Source organism: Gossypium raimondii, chromosome 12 (genome assembly GCF_025698545.1).
Source record: "Gossypium raimondii isolate GPD5lz chromosome 12, ASM2569854v1, whole genome shotgun sequence".
Lineage (NCBI taxonomy): Eukaryota > Viridiplantae > Streptophyta > Magnoliopsida > Malvales > Malvaceae > Gossypium > Gossypium raimondii.
This window is the reverse complement of record NC_068576.1, coordinates 15,212,626-15,233,297: the sequence shown is the minus strand read 5'-3', so window position 1 is coordinate 15,233,297 and position 20,672 is coordinate 15,212,626. Positions and strand designations below refer to the sequence as shown.

At 35.1% G+C, this 20,672-nt stretch overlaps 1 non-coding gene across 1 annotated transcript; it reads right to left on the bottom strand.

Annotated features, from left to right (window-relative positions):
- Positions 1-19,146: 19,146 nt before the first annotated feature.
- Positions 19,147-19,253, bottom strand: LOC128035731 (small nucleolar RNA R71). The gene has a single exon (XR_008192282.1). It is a non-coding gene; the product is annotated as a small nucleolar RNA R71 (small nucleolar RNA).
- Between the last annotated feature and the right edge of the window lie 1,419 nt (positions 19,254-20,672).

Genomic DNA, 20,672 nt, shown 5'->3' with positions numbered 1-20,672 from the left:
CCACCTAAAAAAAAGGGAAAAAGTGTGTGACGAGAGAGGGGGACCTACCCTATAAAATAGGAAAGAGAAAAGAAAGAGGACATGAGGACTTTGGAGGGGGATTTGGAGAGTAGTTTTCTCTCCAGAGAAACTTGTGAAAAATTCTAGAGAAAAGAAAGAGGGTAGCAGCTGAAGTGGAGAGCAAAGATGCAAGGAAAGGGATGAGAATCAACCTTGGGTCATGTACGATTCAGCAGCGTCGAAGTGAAAGCAAGAGTGGCAAAAGCTTCCTGCAGTTCTACCTTCATTCTGCTAATTGAATTTTGTGATTTCTAAATTGTTAATGATGATGTTGAATGTTATTCTAATTTTGGATTTTAAATCCCAACCCATGAGCTAATTTCATTTGGGTTGGAATTACTGGATCTATCTTGATATATTTAATGATAATGGTGATATTTTGAGTAGATCTATTGTTTTATTCAGTTTGTATTATTTTAAATATATGCAAACAAGCTTTAGACATATATGAATGCATGGTATATCCTTAGACTTGATTTAATTCTGAAAAGGTTAAATAAGATGGATCGTAATCGAATGATATGAGGAAGTACTCAAGTGAATACTCGTAACTCTTTAGACATAGGTTTATGATCTGTATAGAGTAAGGAAGAATATTGTTAGGTATTGTTCTTGAGACTTGTAGACATACAAAGACTTAGTATGATAGCTTTAATTCTAGCTCTCGAAAGATGCAGAATACGGTAGTTATACTCTGAACAGTAATTTGGTCAAGATTTTTACCATGACATTATTATGTTATTAAGATATAATCCAAGTAATTTCAACCTTCCCATTCAACAACATCAATCCTCTCAACTTTTTCTCGTAGAATTGCCGTAACATTTTATTCATTATTTTATTTTTATATTTCATACATTAGTACTTCACTTCAAACCATTATTTTGTTTACTTTTCCATAAGCCTAATTAATATAGTTTATAGTAATAACCATATTTTTACCTATTTCGATCCCTGTGGAGACAATCTCACTTATCACTTTATTACTTGATTTGACATGTATACTAGCACATTTGCATTACATATTCACACACGACAAAGATTGAGAGATCCTGCTAGGGAAGCGACTAGGTGATTGAGTAGAAACCCGAAATAGAAATTAGTTATGATCACCTAAGCAAGCTAATCACCCATACTTAGATTCGGTTAAGTTAGAATTTATAAATCCGAAGTTCACTTTTCGTTTGTTAGTTTTATTTCATTATTTATAAAAACCCCAAAATATTTCCTTTTATGTTTTATCGTATTATAATTTATTTAAACTACTAATTACTTCTATTTTCGTTTAGATTGACATTAATTTAGCACTTGCCTCTCACCTCCCTTAGGTACGATCCTTGAAGTACTTACCTACTTCGTTGTAACTATATTACAACCTGGCTCGTATACTTACGGACACTGCCTCAATTCCATATCTTTTGGTTGTAGTATTTACACTTTCGATGCTGGTACATCTGAAGGCGGTCAAGTTGTTGGCGCTGTTGCCGGGGAAGCCGCACTACTAGATTAATTTTAATTTTTTTGTTTAATAGAATAATTAGGAAATTAACAAATTATAGATACAAAATTTATTTTTATTTTTACCAACATCGTTTATTTTTTTTGTTTTAGTATATGACTCGTAGTAGGGGAGCACCTATAGACCTAGATCTTGATCCCGGGAGACTAATTCGCCAAAATCGTCGATAGCAACAATAGAAGAAAAAGCTGTAGACAATTTACGACTGCGAGACAACCTACTGTTTGATGTGATTAACAATATTAACCCAGAGGACTTACCACCACCACTGCAGCTACCTGCAAACATACAGACGGCGCTTAACGAAAGAACCCTAAGAGGCTATGCGCTGCAAAATTCGGAGATGGTTCAACGAAGCATCACAAGGCCAACCATCATGGCTAACAATTTTGAAATAAAACCGGCCATGATCTAGATGATCCAAAAAAAATTTGCAGTTTAAAGGCACAATGACTGAAGACCCAAATTAGTATTTAAAACGATTCCTTCAGCTTTGTAATACATTTAAATATAATGGGGTCACTGATAACACTATTCGTCTTTAGTTGTTCCCCTTCTACTTAATCAATAATCCCTTTTCTTGATTAGATTTGAAGGCACTGAGGTCCATCACAACATGGGATGAACTTGCAGGAAAAATTCATCAAAAGTTTTTCCTTATTAGCAAGAAAGTCCAATTAAGAAGAGAGATCACAACATTCAAGCAGTTAGAATGAGAGTGCTTTCATGAAGCTTGGGAGCATTTTAAAATGCTAATATAGAGATGTTCACATCACGGATTATCGGAGTGGTTGAGGCTGCAGAAGTTCTACAATGGGTTGGACATCCATGCCTGTTTAGGACTAGATGGAGTCATAGGAGGAATTTTTAATGAACATAACATACAAAGATGCGTATGAACTGATAGAAAACATGGTAATGAATTCCTGCCAGTAGCCAATTAAACACTATACATATGGCCAAAAACCATCTACGGTAAAAACTGTCCAGAAGGATGATAGACGGAGCCAAATGATAAGCTTTAATGAACAGAACATGTGAAGATGAGTATGAACTGATAGAAAAACATGGCAATAAATTTCTACCAATGGCCGACTAAATTCTATATATATGGCCAAAAACTATCTACGGTAAAAATTATCCAGGAAGATGATAGATACGAACAAATTTCCACATCTAGTGCGTCATCTATATATGGAGGAGAAAATTGCTCGTTTATTACATTAATAATTCAACTGAGGATGTCAACTACATCGAAAATAGGGGTGGAAACCCTTATTGAAACACTTATAATCCCATTTGGAGAGATCACCCAAACCTGAGATGGGGCGAAAATCAATGAGGAGGTAACAGTGCACAACCAATTAAAAATACTAATTATCAACCACCTAATTTGCAGAAGCCTCAAGAAAGGGCCAACCCAAATGACCATACTGTATGTGGTTAAAGCTTGGATCGAATCGAGGGGGAAATGCAGTCAATGAGAATTAAAGTAAAAAAGGTGCAGTTTAAGTGCACTAACATTACGAAAACATTGACTAAGGTGGAAGATCAGATGAGCCAATTGATGAGTATGATAGGAGATATCAAAAGAAAAATTGGCACAAAAATCCCGAGCAACACAAAGAACAATCCTCTGAGAGAAGCGAATGAGATGTGAAAGCAATCGTGCTTCATTCAGGAAAAGTACTAAGTAGCCCAGAAAAACCAGCTCACTAGGAGACTAAAAAGGATTCTAAAGATCTTCAAGAAAATCCCCAAGAAACTAAATATGAACCATAACTAGAAAATGAAGCTGAGTCGATAGCTGAGCTGGAGAATGAGCCAATCAAGGAACCTACATTGACAAGGGTACCACTCCCTTCACGGTTAAAAGGGAAAAAAAATAGGGATGAGGCAGAATTTGTAAGATTTCTAAACTTATTTAAATCTCAGAATGTTAACTTGCCTCTAATTGTTTTAATTGAAAAAAATCCAAAATACACTAAATATTTTAAAAATTATGTCTAAGCAAAGGAAAATAAAGATAGGAGAGAAAGTTAACTTAAGCGCCACATGTACTGCAATTATATCCAAACAGATGCCCCAAAAACTAAAAGACCCGGGATGTTTTACAATACCCATAGAGATAAGGGAGATACATTTTAGTAAGGCTCTATGTGATTTAGGAGCTAGTATTAATTTAATTCCCTTATCTATATATGAAAAACTTGAGTTAGGGGAGCTTAAAAAATACTCAAATCACACTACAATTAGCTGATATGTCTTCGCTACGACTGAAACGAGTGCTTGAAGTTGTGTTGGTTAAAGTGAGAAGCTTTATCATCCCAACTGATTTTATTATCTTAGATTTTGAAGAGGACCATGAGATACCCATTCTGTTGGTTAGACAATTTTTAGCAACATCTAGGTCTACCATTAACTTGGAAAACAATGAATTAACAATGAGGATCAACGGTGAGACAGAAATTATCAAATGTGGTCACTAGTAGAATCATATAAACAGTAAACAATTAGGGAAGCAATGTCTTAAAATATCTATAAAAATACCAAATTACCCTAAGCTAAGGCAAGTGTTCTCTGTAATTAGTGCAGGTAGAAAAATCAAGTCCAAAGAATGGGACAAGCGGAGGAAGGGGGAATGCACTATAACACCCCTAACTTGTATCCGTCGCCTGAATAGGGTTACAAAGCATTACCGTAAAAACATAACTTAAAATATTTAATTACCAAACATTTCATAAATCAACACATAACTCATTCAAACACATGCTTATTGTCCCTTATTCAAGCCCTCGAGGCCCTATAAACACTTTAGAATCGATTCGGGACTAAATCAGAAACATTTAGAATTTTATAGAAAACGATAAAAAATTTCATACTGCAGGAGTCACACGGCTGAGACACACGCTCGTGACTTAGGTCATGTGGACATTCGAAGTAGGGACATACAGTCGTGTCCCAACCGGTGTTCATGCCCGTGTAACTCTCTAACTTGGGTCACACAGCCAAGCTACATGCTCGTATGTCAGGCCATGTAACTCTCGAAATGGCCTCACACGCCCGTGTGCCAGGCCGTGTGCTAAGCCGTATAACTCCTAACTTGAAACCCTTTGAAACCTACAGGGGACACATGGCCGTGTCATATTTCCGTGTGTCACACACGGCTGAGACACATGCCCCTGTCTTAGGCCGTGTAGACAAGAAATAAGTCATTTTCAAGCCATTTCTCTCACCCAAACCATACTTACACCTGCAAGCCATTTGCACATAATTTAAAGCTGTAAAATGTACCTAAAACATGCATAATAAAAGCTAGTTCAATATGGTATCTATCCATACAACCAATATGCCAAAAGGAACCTCAATCACATAGCATCAAACCAATATGCTTTTGCCCTTATTGTTTTGATTTCTTTATAATTTAGTCCTTAAGCTCATAAATTGAAATTCATGCAATTTCATCCCTACCCAAGCTAGCTAAATTCCATATAAGTCCATATCAACTCATACAATTCATTATTTCACAATTCTCCCCTTGTATTTTCCACATTTTACAAATAAATCCATAATTAACATTTTCAACAAAAATCACTTTCCAAAAGTTTTTTATAAATCAACAATGATTCATTTTCTTCCATCAAACATCAAAAAACATAGGAATACATTCACAGAAAAACCCTAGCCTTTTAGTAGTTTTGCAAATTAGTCCTTGGGCTAGCAAGATTAAGCTACAACGGCTTCAAAAACATAAAAATCATTAAAAATGGATGAAATTCCACTTACATGGTAGCAAAATAAGTGACCGAAGCTCTCAAACCCTAACAATGACTTCTTCCATGTTTAATTTCAGTGAAGATGAAGTAAAATGATGATATCCTTGTGTTTTTTCTTTATTTTTCTTTATTTATTTAACAATTTACCTATTTAACCTTTATTATAAACTTTAGAATTACTTAATTCATGCCCATAAATGTCCACTCAATATAACAATGGTCTAATTACCACATAAGTCCCTTAACTATTTAATTTCATAACCATTAGATCCCTTTAGCTTATAGAATGTAACTTTTGCACCTTTTACGATTTAATCCTTTTTACTAAATTAAGCATGCAAACGATAAAATTTATTAATGAAATTTTCATACGGTACTACTAACATGCTGTAGATATTAAAATAATAATAAAATAAATATTCTCACATTAGATTTATGGTCTCGAAACCGCTTACAAATCTCCCCCTAAAAAAATTTTCGTCCCCGAAAATCCTACCAGAAAAGAGGTACAGATATTGCACTTTCATAGCTTCTTTCAATTCCCAAGTGACTTCTTCTAAACTGTGTCGTTGCCAAAGGACTTTCACTAAAGCTATGCTTTATTTCTCAATTCCCAAGTGACTTCTTCTAAACCGCGGATCTCAATCCAAAATAATATAAACTAGCACCCCGTGTAATCTGACAATCTCAGCAACATATAATTCGGCTAATCTCTCGAGAGAATAATTCGTATGCATTGGAATAAAATGTGCAGACTTTGTTAGATGATCATTAATAACCCAAATTGCATCTTTCTTTCTCAGAGACAAAGGCAATCCCGATACAAAATCCATCGTCACGCGCTCCCATTTCCATTCTAGAATCATCACTGGCTATAACAGACTAGAAGATACCTGACGTTTAGCTTTAACTTGCTGACATACTAAACATCTCAATATGAACTTAGAAATCTCTCGTTTCATACTTGGCCACCAGTACATATTTTTCAAATCACCGTACATTTTGTTGCTACTAAGATGAACGGACAAGATATCATTATGAGTTTCTCCCAAAATCTTCTGAACGAGATCTAAATTTCTCGGAACACAAATTCTGCCTTTGAAGTATAAACAATCATCGGATCCAATCTGAAAATCTGAATCAGGAGTCGACTCTCTCTTTTTCCGTTTAGCTAACAACACATCATCGCATTTTTGAGCCTTGTAAATCTACTGTAAAAACATCGGTCTAGCTTTCAACTCGACTAAGATTGATCCATCATCAGACAATGCCAATCGTGTATTCAATGCTCGCAAAGCAAACAGAGGCTTTCCACTCAAAGTATCACCAACTACATTTGCCTTACCCAGGTGATAATCAATAATCAAATCATAGTCTTTTAACAACTCAAGCCACTTGTGCTATCTCAAATTCAAATCTTTCTACGACATTAGATACTTTAATCTTTTATGATCTGTAAAAATATGGCATTTTTCACCGTACAAATAATGTCGCTAAATCTTCAAAATAAACACAATTGCTGCAAGCTCTAAATCGTGCGTTGGATAATTTTTTTCGTGTGGTTTCAACTGTCTAGAAGCCTAAGCTATTACTATGCCTACCTACATCAAAACACAACCTAAACCATTTAAAGATGCATCACTGAAAATCACGAATTATTTACCCGACTCAGGCTGAACTAACATCGGTGCCTCGATTAACAACACTTACAACTGATTAAAACTTTCCTGGCATTTTCATACCACTCAAATTTAACATGTTTCTGCAATAATCTCGTCATCAGTGTAGTAATCATTGAGAAACATTTAACGAACCGTCTATAATATTGGACTAATCCTAGAAAACTTCTAACCTTAAATACATTTCTCAGAGGTTTCCAATCAACAATAGTTGAAATTTTTCTCGAGTCAACTCTGATACCCTCGATTGATACAAGATGTCACAAAAATCTGACTTCCCGAAGCCAGAATTCACATTTTATAAACTTAGCAAATAAGTACTTTTCACACAGAGTTTGCAATACAATTCTCAAATGCTCGGCATGCTCTGACTCATCTCGTGAACATATCAAATTATCATCAATGAATAGTACGATGAATCTGTCTAAATATAGTCTGAAAATTTTGTTGATCAAATCCATAAATACTACAGGTGCATTAGTCAAACCAAACGGCATCACAAGAAATTCATAATGTTCGTACCTGGTCCTAAATGCATTTTTCGGCACATCTGAGTCTTAAACTCGCAACTGATAATAACCAGAACGCAAATCAATCTTTGAAAATACTGTTACTGCTTTCAACTGATCAAACAGATCTTCAATACATGGTAACGTATACATGTTCTTGATCGTGACTTTATTGAGCTAGCAATAATCAATACATAATCTCATTGATCCGTCTTTTTTCTTAACGAAAAGAATTGGTGCACCCCAAGGTGAGAAACTGGGTCTAGCAAAACCCCTATCTATCAATTCTTGCAACTACGCTTTCAACTCTTTCAACTCTGTAGGTGCCATTCTGTAAGGAGCTATTGATATTGGAGATGTTCCTGGTACTAACTCAATAGCAAACTTAAACTCTCTGATCGGCGGTAACCTAGGTAACTCCTCTAGAAACACATCTAGATACTCACAAACCACTGGAACCGATTCTAGCTTCAACTCAGAAACTCTAGAATCAAATATGTATGCAAGATACGTATCAAGCCTTTTTTTAACATATCTCTATGCTGACATAGCTAAAATAACATTAGGTATACCACCCAAACAATATGACTCAATCTGAAGCTTTTCACAATTCTGACATTTTAACACAATAAGCTTTCGTCTACAATTCACAATGGCATCATAAAGATTCAACCAATCCATACCCATTACGCCAAATTCATCAAATGGAAACAACATCAAATCGGTCGAAAAGTTACAACCCTGAATCATCAAAAGACAGTTTTTACAAACTTTATCAACTAGCACATACTGACCTAGGGGATTCGTTACTTTAACCACAAATTCAATGGACTCAACAGGTAAATTCTTACGTGACACTAAATTTGTGCATACATATGAATGTGTTAATCCCGAATCAATCAAACCAGTAACATCAGTATCAAAGATAGAAAATGTACCAGTGATAACATCTGGTGTTGAACCTCCTCTCGTGCACAGATCGCATAAGCTCTAGCTGGTGCCCATGCCTCAAATATCACAATAGAGTCATTGGCCCCACTACGGCTATTACCCACATTTCTAGGGTTCCTTGGCAGTCTCCCTCTTACAGCTATTTTACTTGGTCGAACGATCAGAGCCTTTTCTTTTTTGGGTATCTCTAGGCAATCTCGAAAAAAATGCTCATATCAACCACATTTGAAACACGCACCATCTTTTACCATACACTCACCAAAGTATCAACTTCCACACTGTTGACAATCAGGCTTATTGCTCTTGACACTGCCTACGCTCGCAACAGACGTAGCTTGAGGTTTTGAACTCACATGTTGTTTACCTCTGTCTCTACCAGAATATCCCACAGAATCTGTCGAATGGTTATGATGGTCTTTCAATTTATTCGATGTCCACTGATATGACTTTCTTATGGATTTCTTTCTTGAATCTCGAGCTTCATAATCATCTTTTCTCTTTTCTTTTCTAAGCTCTTTAGCCTTATGTGCTCGATCCACTAAAACAATGAATTCTTTCAATTCAAGTATCCCGACCAACAGCTTTATGTCTTTATTTAACCCGTCTTCAAACCATTTACACATGGCATTTTTGGTTGGTATACATTCTCAAGCATACTTGCTCAGTCGAAAAGATTCCCTCTCATACTCAAACACTGTCATTTGGCCCTTTTTAAGCTCGAGAAACTCTTTGTGTTTCTGATCAAGAAATCGCTGACTTATGTACTTCTTTCAGAATTTGGTTCGGAAAAATCCCCAGTCATCTCGCTCCCTTGGTAACACTGGTACCAAAGTGTTCCATCACTGATAAGTTGAATCCTCAATAGAGAAATGCCACATTTTACGCATTCTGTCGATGAACAAGACAATTCATAAAAAAACCCTGATTGTATTATCTAACCAGAACTCAGCTTTCTTTGGGTCATCATAAGCTGTAGCTCTAAATTCTTCAATCCTATATTTATGAATTTTATCAACTGACGGCTTACTAACTCGCATTGATTCCAAACCCTGAGGTACTAAGAGGACAGGTTGGGGAACAGGTGGGGGTGGAGGTTGTTGAGCCATCGGGTTCGATCGTACGAACTCGCTAAACTATTCATTCATGATATGGAAGAAGGCTTTCTTAGCCTCTCCTCCCTGGCCCTAAGATACGAGCCTAGTGCCACTCGACGCTACTCCGTGAACAGAAGCTTACACGTTACTTTCAAATTCATCGAAGTTGATTCAGTTGGATGTCATTTCATATAAAAGCTAATTTCAAAACGAGTCAAGAGTTATCACACTATCACAGGTTATATAATGGCAGGTATTTATAGACTTGTATACGCTACGTTCAATCCAAGAATCGACTAAACCGCAGCTCTAATACTACTAAATGTAACACCCTTTACCCATATTCGTCGCTGAAATAGGGTTACAGAGCATTACCATAAAAAAAATAACTTAAAACATTCAATTACCAAACATTTCATAAATCAATATATAACTCATTCAAACACATGCTTATTGTCCCTTTTTTTAGCCTTCGAGGCCCTAGAAACACTTTAAAATCGATTTGGGACTAAATCAGAAACACAGCCGTGTGGCCAGGCTGTGTGATTCATAGGGCTGAGACACATGCCCATGTCTCAGGCCATGTGGACATTCGAAGTAGGGACACACGGCCGTGTCCCAGCCCGTGTCTGTGCCTGTGTAACTCTTTGACTTGGGTTACACGTCAGTGTGCCAGGCCATGTGCTAGGCCGTGTAACTGCCTGACTTGAAACCCTTTCAAACCTACAGGGGACACACGGTCGTGTCACATGGCTGTGTCTCACACACAGCTAAGACCCACGCCTGTGTCTTAGGCTGTGTGGACAAGAAATATGCCATTTTCAAGCCATTTCTTTCACCCAAACCATGCTTACACCTACAACTCATTTGCGTATAATTTCAAGCTACAAAATTTACCTAAAACATGCATAATAAAGCTAGTTCAATATGTTATCTATCCATACAACCAATATGTAAAAAGGCACATCAACCATATAACATCAAATCATCCTAAACTTAAACATAAATTAGTCATTCATCAACCAAATATTTCTAACCTAATTCCATACCAAATCTTACCACAATGGCCACATACCAAAATCACATTCAAGCATACCGAAAGAGCTATTCAAAACATAACTTCACTTGACCATTTCAACACCAACCATCAAAGCATTAAAATACCAAATGTTTTACAACTAAAACACCACATTTACAAGCCAAACATAATGATCATTTCATCAAGCACAATTCACCTATACATGCCATTATAAACATGACTCAAAACATCAAAATCTACCAATTTAGTCGCTAGATAGTGTGACAGGACTCCGATGAGCTTCCAAACCGATCAAGCTTTCGATAATCTATAAAACATAAAAAAAGAAAAACAACGTAACCATATAATGCTTAGTAAGTTCGTAAACCATGAACAATGCTTACCATTTCAATGCATAAGCTTAAAAATAAACATGAATCAATCTAACACAAACTTGTCACAAAGCCTAAACATCACTAACAACACAAGTTAGTGCTTAATCACATATCTTAGCAAAAATCACCACATGGTAAGATAGCTTTCATGAATATAGCATATAAGCATTCATACTTTTCATAAACATGACTATATACACACTTTAATCATCAACAATTCATACATTTCCATAAATTCATGACATTGCCAATCAGAACATTTATCATTCCTTCCATTTACATGCCCGTTGAACCACTTAGAATAATATTGGATACTCAAGAATCTCACACAATGTGTGCTAACATATGGTCGAAACCATTTCTTTCCTTTTTCCTTTACATAGATGCTCTCTTGAGTCATAAATGGGTCTACTCACACAAGTTGTCGGTCGGAACGTAGCTACACGGTGCTGCTGACACAAGCTATCAGTCGGAACGTAGCTACATGGTGCTGCTCACACAAGCTGTCAAGTATCCGAAACAACTACCGAAAATTAGCCATCGGTAGAACATTCAAGACCAGCACCCGAAACATGGTAACCCTAGTGACATGTCATTTGTATCTTATATATTTCTAAAGTTCAAACGAGACTCAATAGTCGTCGTAACGTCGTTGGATTTTTTGTCGTGACATGATATGATAAACAATATAATAGCATTTAAATCAAATACATTAAAATGCTAGTAATATGTACAAACTTACCTTGATCACAAAATAATGAAATAATATCGACTAGTCTGACATTTAATCTTTTCCTCGATCTAAATTCGTATGAGGCTTAACATCATCTAAATAATCAAATTCAATCCATTCAATAATCATTCTCTTCAATTAAATACATAAATCGTATTTTTGTAAAATTATGCTTTGCCCCTATTATTTTGATTTCTTTACAATTTAGTCCTTAAGCTCGTAAATTGAAATTCATGCAATTTCATCCCGTCCCAAGCTAGCAAAATTCCATATAAGTCCATATCAACTCATAAAGTTCATTATTTCACAATTTTCACCATGTATTTTACACATTTTACAAATATATCCCTAATTGACATTTTTAACAAAAATCATTTTATAAAAGTTATTTATAAATCAATAAGGATTCATTTTCTTCCATCAAACATAAAAAACCACATGAATAAATTCATAAAAAACCCTAACCTTTTAAAAATTTTGCAAATTAGTCCCTAGGCTAGCAAGATTAAGCTACGACAACTTCGAAAACATAAAAATCATTAAAAACAGGATGAAATTTCACTTACATGCTAGCCAAATAAGTGACCAAAGCTCTCAAACCCTAACCACGACTTCTTCCATGTTTAATTTCGGTGAAGATGAAATAAAATGATGATATCCTTTTGTTTTTTCTTTATTTTACCTTATTTATTTAACAATTTACTTATTTAACCTTTATTATAAACTTTAAAATTACTTAATTAATCCCCATAAATGTCCACTCAATATAAAAATGGTCTAATTACCACATAAATCCCTTAACTATTTAATTTCATAACCATTAGATCCCTTTACCTAATAGAATGTAACATTTGCACCTTTTACGGTTTAGTCCTTTTTACTAAATTAAGCATGCAAACGATAAAATTTCTTAACGAAATTTTTATATGATATTACTAAAATGTTGTAGAAATTAAAATAATGATAAAATAAATATTCTCACATCATATTTGTGGTCCCAAAACTATTGTTCTGATTTCAATAAAAACGGGATGTTACAGGCACGATGGATGGTGAACAGACACTTATAGAAACAAAACAAGAAGAGCATCCATTGGCACATTGATCGGGCTGATGGATGAATCCGATAGCAAAACTTGAAATCTTTAATTAAATTTTAATTTTATGTATCTTATTGTATTTTTAAATAACTGGTAGTTTAGACTTTTATTTTTGTTAAATTTTTGTTTAAATAGAAGCTGAGACGCTCTAGAAATAGGAAGTTTAGCCAAAATAGAGCCGGTGTCACAACATAGCACTCCCGTGTCATGACACTTAGTCAAGAATCAACATAATCGAGAAAATCATCTCGATGTCGGAACATCGCACCCTTGTGTTTTGACATAGAAGATAGTTTACCCAAGATTCAAAAATCTCAAAAACGTGTCGCAACATCGAACCCTGATGTCATGACATCGGCATCTTGCCAGGGGTGTCACGACACAAAACCCCTATGTCGCAACATCACTGCAATTTTTTGCAGGGTCAACCTGACTCAATTGCACAACCCGCCGGCTTCTAACTTAATTTTAACCGATTTTTAACATCAAAACAGCTCTATTAAAACCTAAAAACTCTTTTAACTTCAAACTAAACCCTTCCTAACTTCTAAATACTCTCAAATCTTTTAAAACCTTCCTAAACCTTAAACCCCTATTTTACAATTTTGTATTCTTTTGTAGCAAATTTCTTTTTTTTTTTCATTTTAATTGGTGCAGGCTACACATCAAGCATTCATATGAGAGATCACAAAAACTACTTAGAAGGAAACAAACAAGATTTCAAGGAAAAGGTTAAGAGTTCCAACTCTCAAATTTTACTATTCTATTGCCTTGGAAATACATTGTTTGAATTTATTAGTTTTTCTAAGTTTTAATATTGAATATACCCCCAAGGAAGAGTAGAAAAACTAGTGTACAATAACCATTGGCGATTTCGAATGCTTTAAAATTTAGAAATCAAAATGCCAAAAAGTATTTCCTAGAGCTTCATGGCAAAACATTTATTCATGAAAGGGGATTCGAACCATCGATAGTTTTCTGCAATGAAATTTGGTCTTTGGTATAGTATCATAGATGGGAGCATTTCTACACGATTCCAAAAGAAAATGTTGTTATTCCTCTTGGCTAAGAATTTTATACTTCTCTTAGGGACGTGGAAACCCGAAGACCACAAGGTGTCATGTGGAAAATGGTAACAGTGCGAGGTAAGGATGTGTCATTCTCCCCAAAAAATATTTGGAAATTTTATGATGCTCCATCTTATTATTCTAAGTAATTAAGAAACACTAATTTAACGGGATTTCAAGATGTCAATATAGAAAGCATTGTTAAATGCTTAACTAAAAATCGAGGTGAATGGAACTTCCAGCCAGACACCAGACTACTGACCAATTTCAATCAAGCTATAATGTTTCCAATAACTAAAATGTGGATGCAATTTATTTGCACTAGAGTTACACAGCTCTTAATGTTTCTAATGTTAATACATTTCGAGCTATTTTATTATATGGCATTTTACAGAAGAAACATATATGCATAGGGAAACGGATCTATCAAAGTCTGAAGCATTACGTTAGTGACTAGAAGGTTGGGACATTCTTGACCCAACTCATGACAAGACTTTGCAAGACTGCAAAGGTTGCAATGGAAGAGAACAAGAAGTTCATGCACCCAAAAAAGAGCTTAATAGGCGATTTTATGTACACTCAATACGTAGAACTCAACTGAAAGTAAATCATAGATTGGAACCAAAGGAGAAAAGAAAAGTTGGTCATCCGGATTCGCTCAAAAGAAAAGTAAAATCAACAGTTAGATAAGAAAGAAGTGAGAGCAGTAGTGCAAAAATTGACAAAATGATAAGATGGATACAAGAAATGGGCATTATTCTTCAAGAATTTTCAAGGCAACACAGCATGAGAATATTTAGTTCTCTGCCAGATATGTCCGACCCGACACATCCAAAGCATGAAGAAGAGGAGCAAGAGAGTGACGAGCAAAAATAAAACGAGGAAGGAGAAGGGAATGAGGAGATCGCTTCTGAGGAGGAGGAGGAGGATTGAACAAAATTTTTATTTTTTTCAAGAATGTAATTAATTTTAGGATAATTTTTATGAGTAGGATTAACAATAGATTGCTATTTGTTTTATTTTCTTGGTTTAAGTTTTCTATGTAGGAACCCCACATGAAAGGGACACAACGATTTCGAGCTTTCAACGAAAGTTGGAAGGGAGCTTCCACCAATAGAAGTACACACGATCAATCGGGTAACTTCTTTCCTTATTTTTTTAGGGCTTTACATTGAGGACAATGTGTTATCTACAAGTGTGGGTGTAACTTAGGAAATTTATTTTTAGGTTTTATATTTTTGTTTTAATTTTCATTGTCAAATGTGTGTTTGAGCTTGAAGAAATACAAGTCATTGGTTAGGAGCATGTACATAGGTTGATTGTGTTCTCTATAAACTTGGCATGATAGTAAAAAACTTAAAAAAATTTTATTATTAGACTACTAAGTTCTATATATTACATTGTAAATAGTTATTGAGTAATTGTACATACCAAATGGCATAGAGAATTCAGGGAAATGAGCATGCTAGTATGTATCATAAATAGTTGAATTTGTGATTGTTTGATTGATTAAATTTGTGAATATTGAGATACCTAGGGATGATTTAAGGAATTTTTTGGTATACACTCAAAACCAAAAAGCTAACCCTGTTTCTTCATCCTTAATACCTATTTTTGAGCCAAAAAACACTTCTTAAGGAACCTTCATACAAAATCTGAGCAAAAATTGTTAATTTGTATTTACCTTTTTTCTTTGGTCATAAATTGCACGACTATAGATGTCTAGACATATGTATTAAGGGTTAACTAGATACATCAGGTGGATTTTGTAAAAACAAGAGTGAAATAGAAAGAATCAATGTGATATAGTGATTACAAGTAAGCTAATATGTGAAACACAAGAAAAATTCAAAAAGAAAATCAAAGCGAGTAGAAAAAGTATGAGAAAAACAAAAGCATTTTTAGTGAGATGTATGAAAAAGATCAAAAAGTGAAAAAGTCTCAAAATTAGAAAAACTCCATCATTGATGTACAAAAAATTGTGAGCTAGCCGTAATTGTTATATTATGTTGTGACTTCTTATGTGGAGAAATAAGGAAGGTGAGAGAATGAGAAAAAAGGCGATAAACGGGCAAGGGTTACTAAGGGGGAGAATAGGGAACAATACGATGTGCCAAATTATTTTTGTGCCTGAAATTATTTTTGATGCTTCCTATTATTGAATTTCATACCTGTCCTAAGTCTCAAAGTGGTCCAAGCCGAAAATTCATATGTGACCTAGGTAGACTTATTCATGAATTAACATCATATTAAGTAATTGCATTTACGACTATTTGTATTCTGCTAGGACAATCAAATTACCTGTATGATTTGTTGATGGATGCATATGTTTCGAAACCTTAATGCTTGTATACTTTGTAATATACTGAAATTAGGTGTTTGATATTGAAAGTGGTAAGTTGTTTTATATCAAGTCATGATTATGTCTAAATACAAAAATGCCTATTTAGGTACTCCAAAACCAATCTTTCTACTATACTTCCTTTTATTTTTTTGCTTTTATTTTTCTTTGCTTGAGGACAAGAAATGACTTAAGTGTAGGGGAGTTTGATCTGTCGTAATTCGATGTAGCGGATTAAACTAGTTTTCATACTTGAGGAGCTTAAATACGAGCTCTTTTAGTATGTTTTATTTATGATTTCTTAGTTTAGTTAAATTCAATAAAAAGTGCATTTTGAATCTTTTATTGACCTTAGAGGCTGATTTAGGCCTAAAGGTGAGCTAACATACTTAGTAAATGTGCAAGAGATCATTCAAAGGCATAAAAACTCAAAGATGGTCGCTAGGTTACAACATGGGAACTTCGATGTCACAACATAGGGAGCAGAATGTCAGGATTGTAATACTACGTTAGGTGTCACGACATAGCCAAGGGATGTTGCAATACACCCTTGAAGCCATCCCTAAACCATATATACTGCCTTCGATGTCATGAAAAAAAGACTAGGGTGTCACGACATCAGTCCTCTACGGGAAGCACTTACAAGCTAAGGGCATTTTGGTCCGTATAAGGGAAATTTAACACTAGAATGTCAACTGACCTAGGGTTAATGATGATGGCAACCCTAGCTCTATAAATAGGCTCTTAAAATACTTTTAAGGACAACTTTACATTCTAAGTTTCTCTTTGTAAATTTAGTCTTTAGTTTTTCCTTTCTTTTAGGCTTTAGGTTTATTTAAGTTCTTTTCTATTTCTTGTTCGTTAGAGAACGTGAGTTGTAACTGTGATCAAACTACTGTAGATTTTGTGCTTCAATCAATACAATTCAGGATTCTCTTAAACCTTTCTCTTGATTCATTATTCATGCTTATCTTTATTATCAAGATTATTGTGTTCATAGGATCTACAATGAACTAATCCTTTTATGGGGGATTAGTGAGTAGAGGTGTGATTAATTAATTGCTATGTAGGATTTTTTTTTAGCGGACCAACTGTTTGGGAGAGGAAGAACTTAAACCCTAGGTTTGACGACCTTAAGAAGCCATTTAGTTGGCAATTAAACCGAAATTAGTATGGCCTATCCATGACCACCTTAGCCCCGAACTGGTCTGGACTGTGAGGTCGAGCGATAAGAAGTTTTTGTCGACTCATTAGTTTAGTCGAAGATCAAGAGATCCTGCTAGGGTAACGACTAGTTGATTGAGTAGAAACCTGAAATAGGAATTAGTTATGATCATCAAATTGAGCTAATTACCCATACTTAGATTTGATTAAGTTAGAATTTATATATCTGAATTTCACTTTCCGGTTGTTATTTTTATTTCATAATTTTTAAAAACACCAAAATATTTCCTTTTATGTTTTATCGTACTATAATTTATTTAACCTCCTAATTACTTATATTTGCGTTTATGTTGACATTAATTTAGTACTGGCCTTCCTTTGGGTACGATACTCGGAGTAATTACCTACTTCATTGTAACTATATTACAACATGACCCGTATACTTGTGGACACTTCCTCAATTCCATATCTTTTATTTGTAGTCTTCATACTCTGTACGTTGGTACATCTGAAGGCCGTCAATAGGAAGAACTTAAAATCCTAGGGTTGACGACCCTAGTAAGTCATATAGGTGCGAATGAACCCAAAATTGGTATTATCTATCCGTAAAAACCTTACCCCAATCTGGTCTGGACTACGAGGTCAAGAAAAAAGTAGTTCTTTCCAACTCATTAGGTTAGTAGAAGGTCTAAGTTAATGACTAGTTGATTGGATAGAACCTAAAATAGGAGTTAATTATGAATATTGAAGTGAGTTATTCTTTGTTCATTTAGATCTGAAGAAACCTAAAATAGCTTCTATCACTACCTTAGGGTTAATCGTAATATAGTTTAATTAAAATACTGACTAGACCCATTAACGTGGAAATTAGGATTAGTTTAGTCTTGCCTCCCTTAGGTACAATCCTCGAAGTACTTCCATACGTCATTGTATAACTATATTACAACATGATCGATATACTTACGAAAACCACCTAACGTTTATATTTGGTTGCAGTATTCACACTCTAGACGTTAGTACATCCAGAGGCCGTCAAGTTGTTGGCGTCATTGCCGAGAAGGCAACACCGCTGAATTGATTTTATTTTTGTGTTTAATAGGATAGTTAGGAAATTTTTAAATTATAGATAAGATTTTTATTTTTATTTTCCTTTACTAACATTTTTACTTTTCTATGTGGTTTCAGTAAATGAATCATCCACTAATCCAGAAAGCATTATTCACCGTAATCGTCTACAGAAACAACATCATTTGCAAAATAAGCCACCTGATGTGGTTAATCCACCATGCGATAATCCACTCTTCGACGAACCTAACTTACAAGATCTACCACCACCATCATAATTACCAATAAAGCCACCAATGGCTCGAGAAAGGTGCACACTTCGGGACTATGCACTACTGAATCTCAATATGGTACAAGAAGCATCACAAGGTCGGCCATAACCGCAAAAATTTTGAGATAAATCTGACGATGATCCAGATGATACAAAATAACCTACAGTTCAAAGGGACTATGACGGAGGACCCAAATTAGCACATAAAATGATTTCTCCAACTTTATGTTACGCTTAAATTTAATGGGGTCACCGAAGACGCTATTCATTTTCAGTTGTTCCCTTTCTCCTTAATCAGTAACACCTTTTCTTGGTTAGATTTGAAAGCACCAGGATCCATAATGACATTGAATGAACTTGCAGAAAAGTTCTTATGCAAGTTCTTTCCTATTAGCAAAACGGTCCAACTAAGGAGAGAGATTGCAACATTTAAATAGTTGGAAGGAGAAAGCTTTCACGAAGCTTAGGAGCGTTTTAAATTGCTCATACAAAGATACCATCACCATGGTCTACCTGAATGGATACAGTTGCAGATGTTCTACAGCCGGCTGGATGCACATTTTAGATTAGGACTAGATGGAGCCATAGGAGGAGCCTTGATAAATAAAACATACAAATATTCATATGAACTGATAGAAAACATGGCAATTAATTCTTGCCAGAGGTCGGATGAGAGGTTCACTTACGGCCAAAGACCATCTACGACCAAAGTTGTCCATGAGGAAGAAAAGAACCAACAAATATTGGATGAGCTTAACTAGATATAGTCGACATCCAGTAGGCCCATGATGCAAGATGCAAATTGGCCAATTGGCCAATACCCTGATATCCAAGTTGAAAATATAAACTACATCGGTAATAAGGGTGGAAATCCCTATTCAAACACTAATAATCTCAGCTAGAGAGACCACCTATATTTGAGATGGGGCAATAATCAAGGAAGAGATAACAATTCTAACCCAAATAAACAAAATGTCTCTTACCAACCTCCATATTTACAAAAACCTCAGGAAAGGGCCAACTCTAATGACCATATTGTATGTGGTTAAAAACTAGATCGATTTGAGGGAGAAATGCAATCAATGTGAACAGATGTAAGAAAAGTACAGTCTTATTGCACTCAAACATGAACCACGTTGACTAAGCTCGAAGATCAAATGAGCCAATTGATGAGTATGATGGGAGACATCAAAAGGCAAATTAGCACAAGCATTCCAAGCAACACTAGAAATAATCCTCAAAGAATGGGAAAGAGCAAGTAAAAGCAATAGCACTCTATTCGAGTAAAGTACTGAGTAGCCCGAATAACCTTACTCAAGAGGAAGATGAAGAGTATGTCAATGTTCTTCAAGAGGAGACCCCTCAACAAGACGATACTGAACAAGAGCCAGAAATGGTAGCTAAGTCGACAGCTGAGTCAGAGATTGCACAAAACATAGAACTCATCCTCGTAAAGATAACATTCTTCTCGTGGCTAAAATAAAAAAAAATAGGATAAAGCAGAATTTGTAAGTTTTCTAAACATATTCAAATCGCTTAACATTAATTTGCCCCTAATTGAGTTAATTCAAAAAATTCCAAAATACGCAAGGTACCTAAAAGAAATTATGGCTACGCATAAGAACCTTAAAAAGGGAGACCAGGTTAACTTAAATGCAACTTGTAGTGTGATAATTACAAAGCATATTCCCCCAAAGTATAAAGACCAAGGAAGTTTCACAATTTCGATAGAGATAGGGGACATCAACTTTAGTAAGGCCCTATGTGACCTAGAAGCCAATATAAACTTAATGTCCCTATCAATTTATAAGAAACTCGAGTTAGGGGAACACAAAAACACACACATCACACTACAGCTGGCTGACAGGTCTTTAGTACAACCAAAAGGGGTGCTTGAAGATGTGTTGGTTACAGTGCGTAAGTTTAGAAT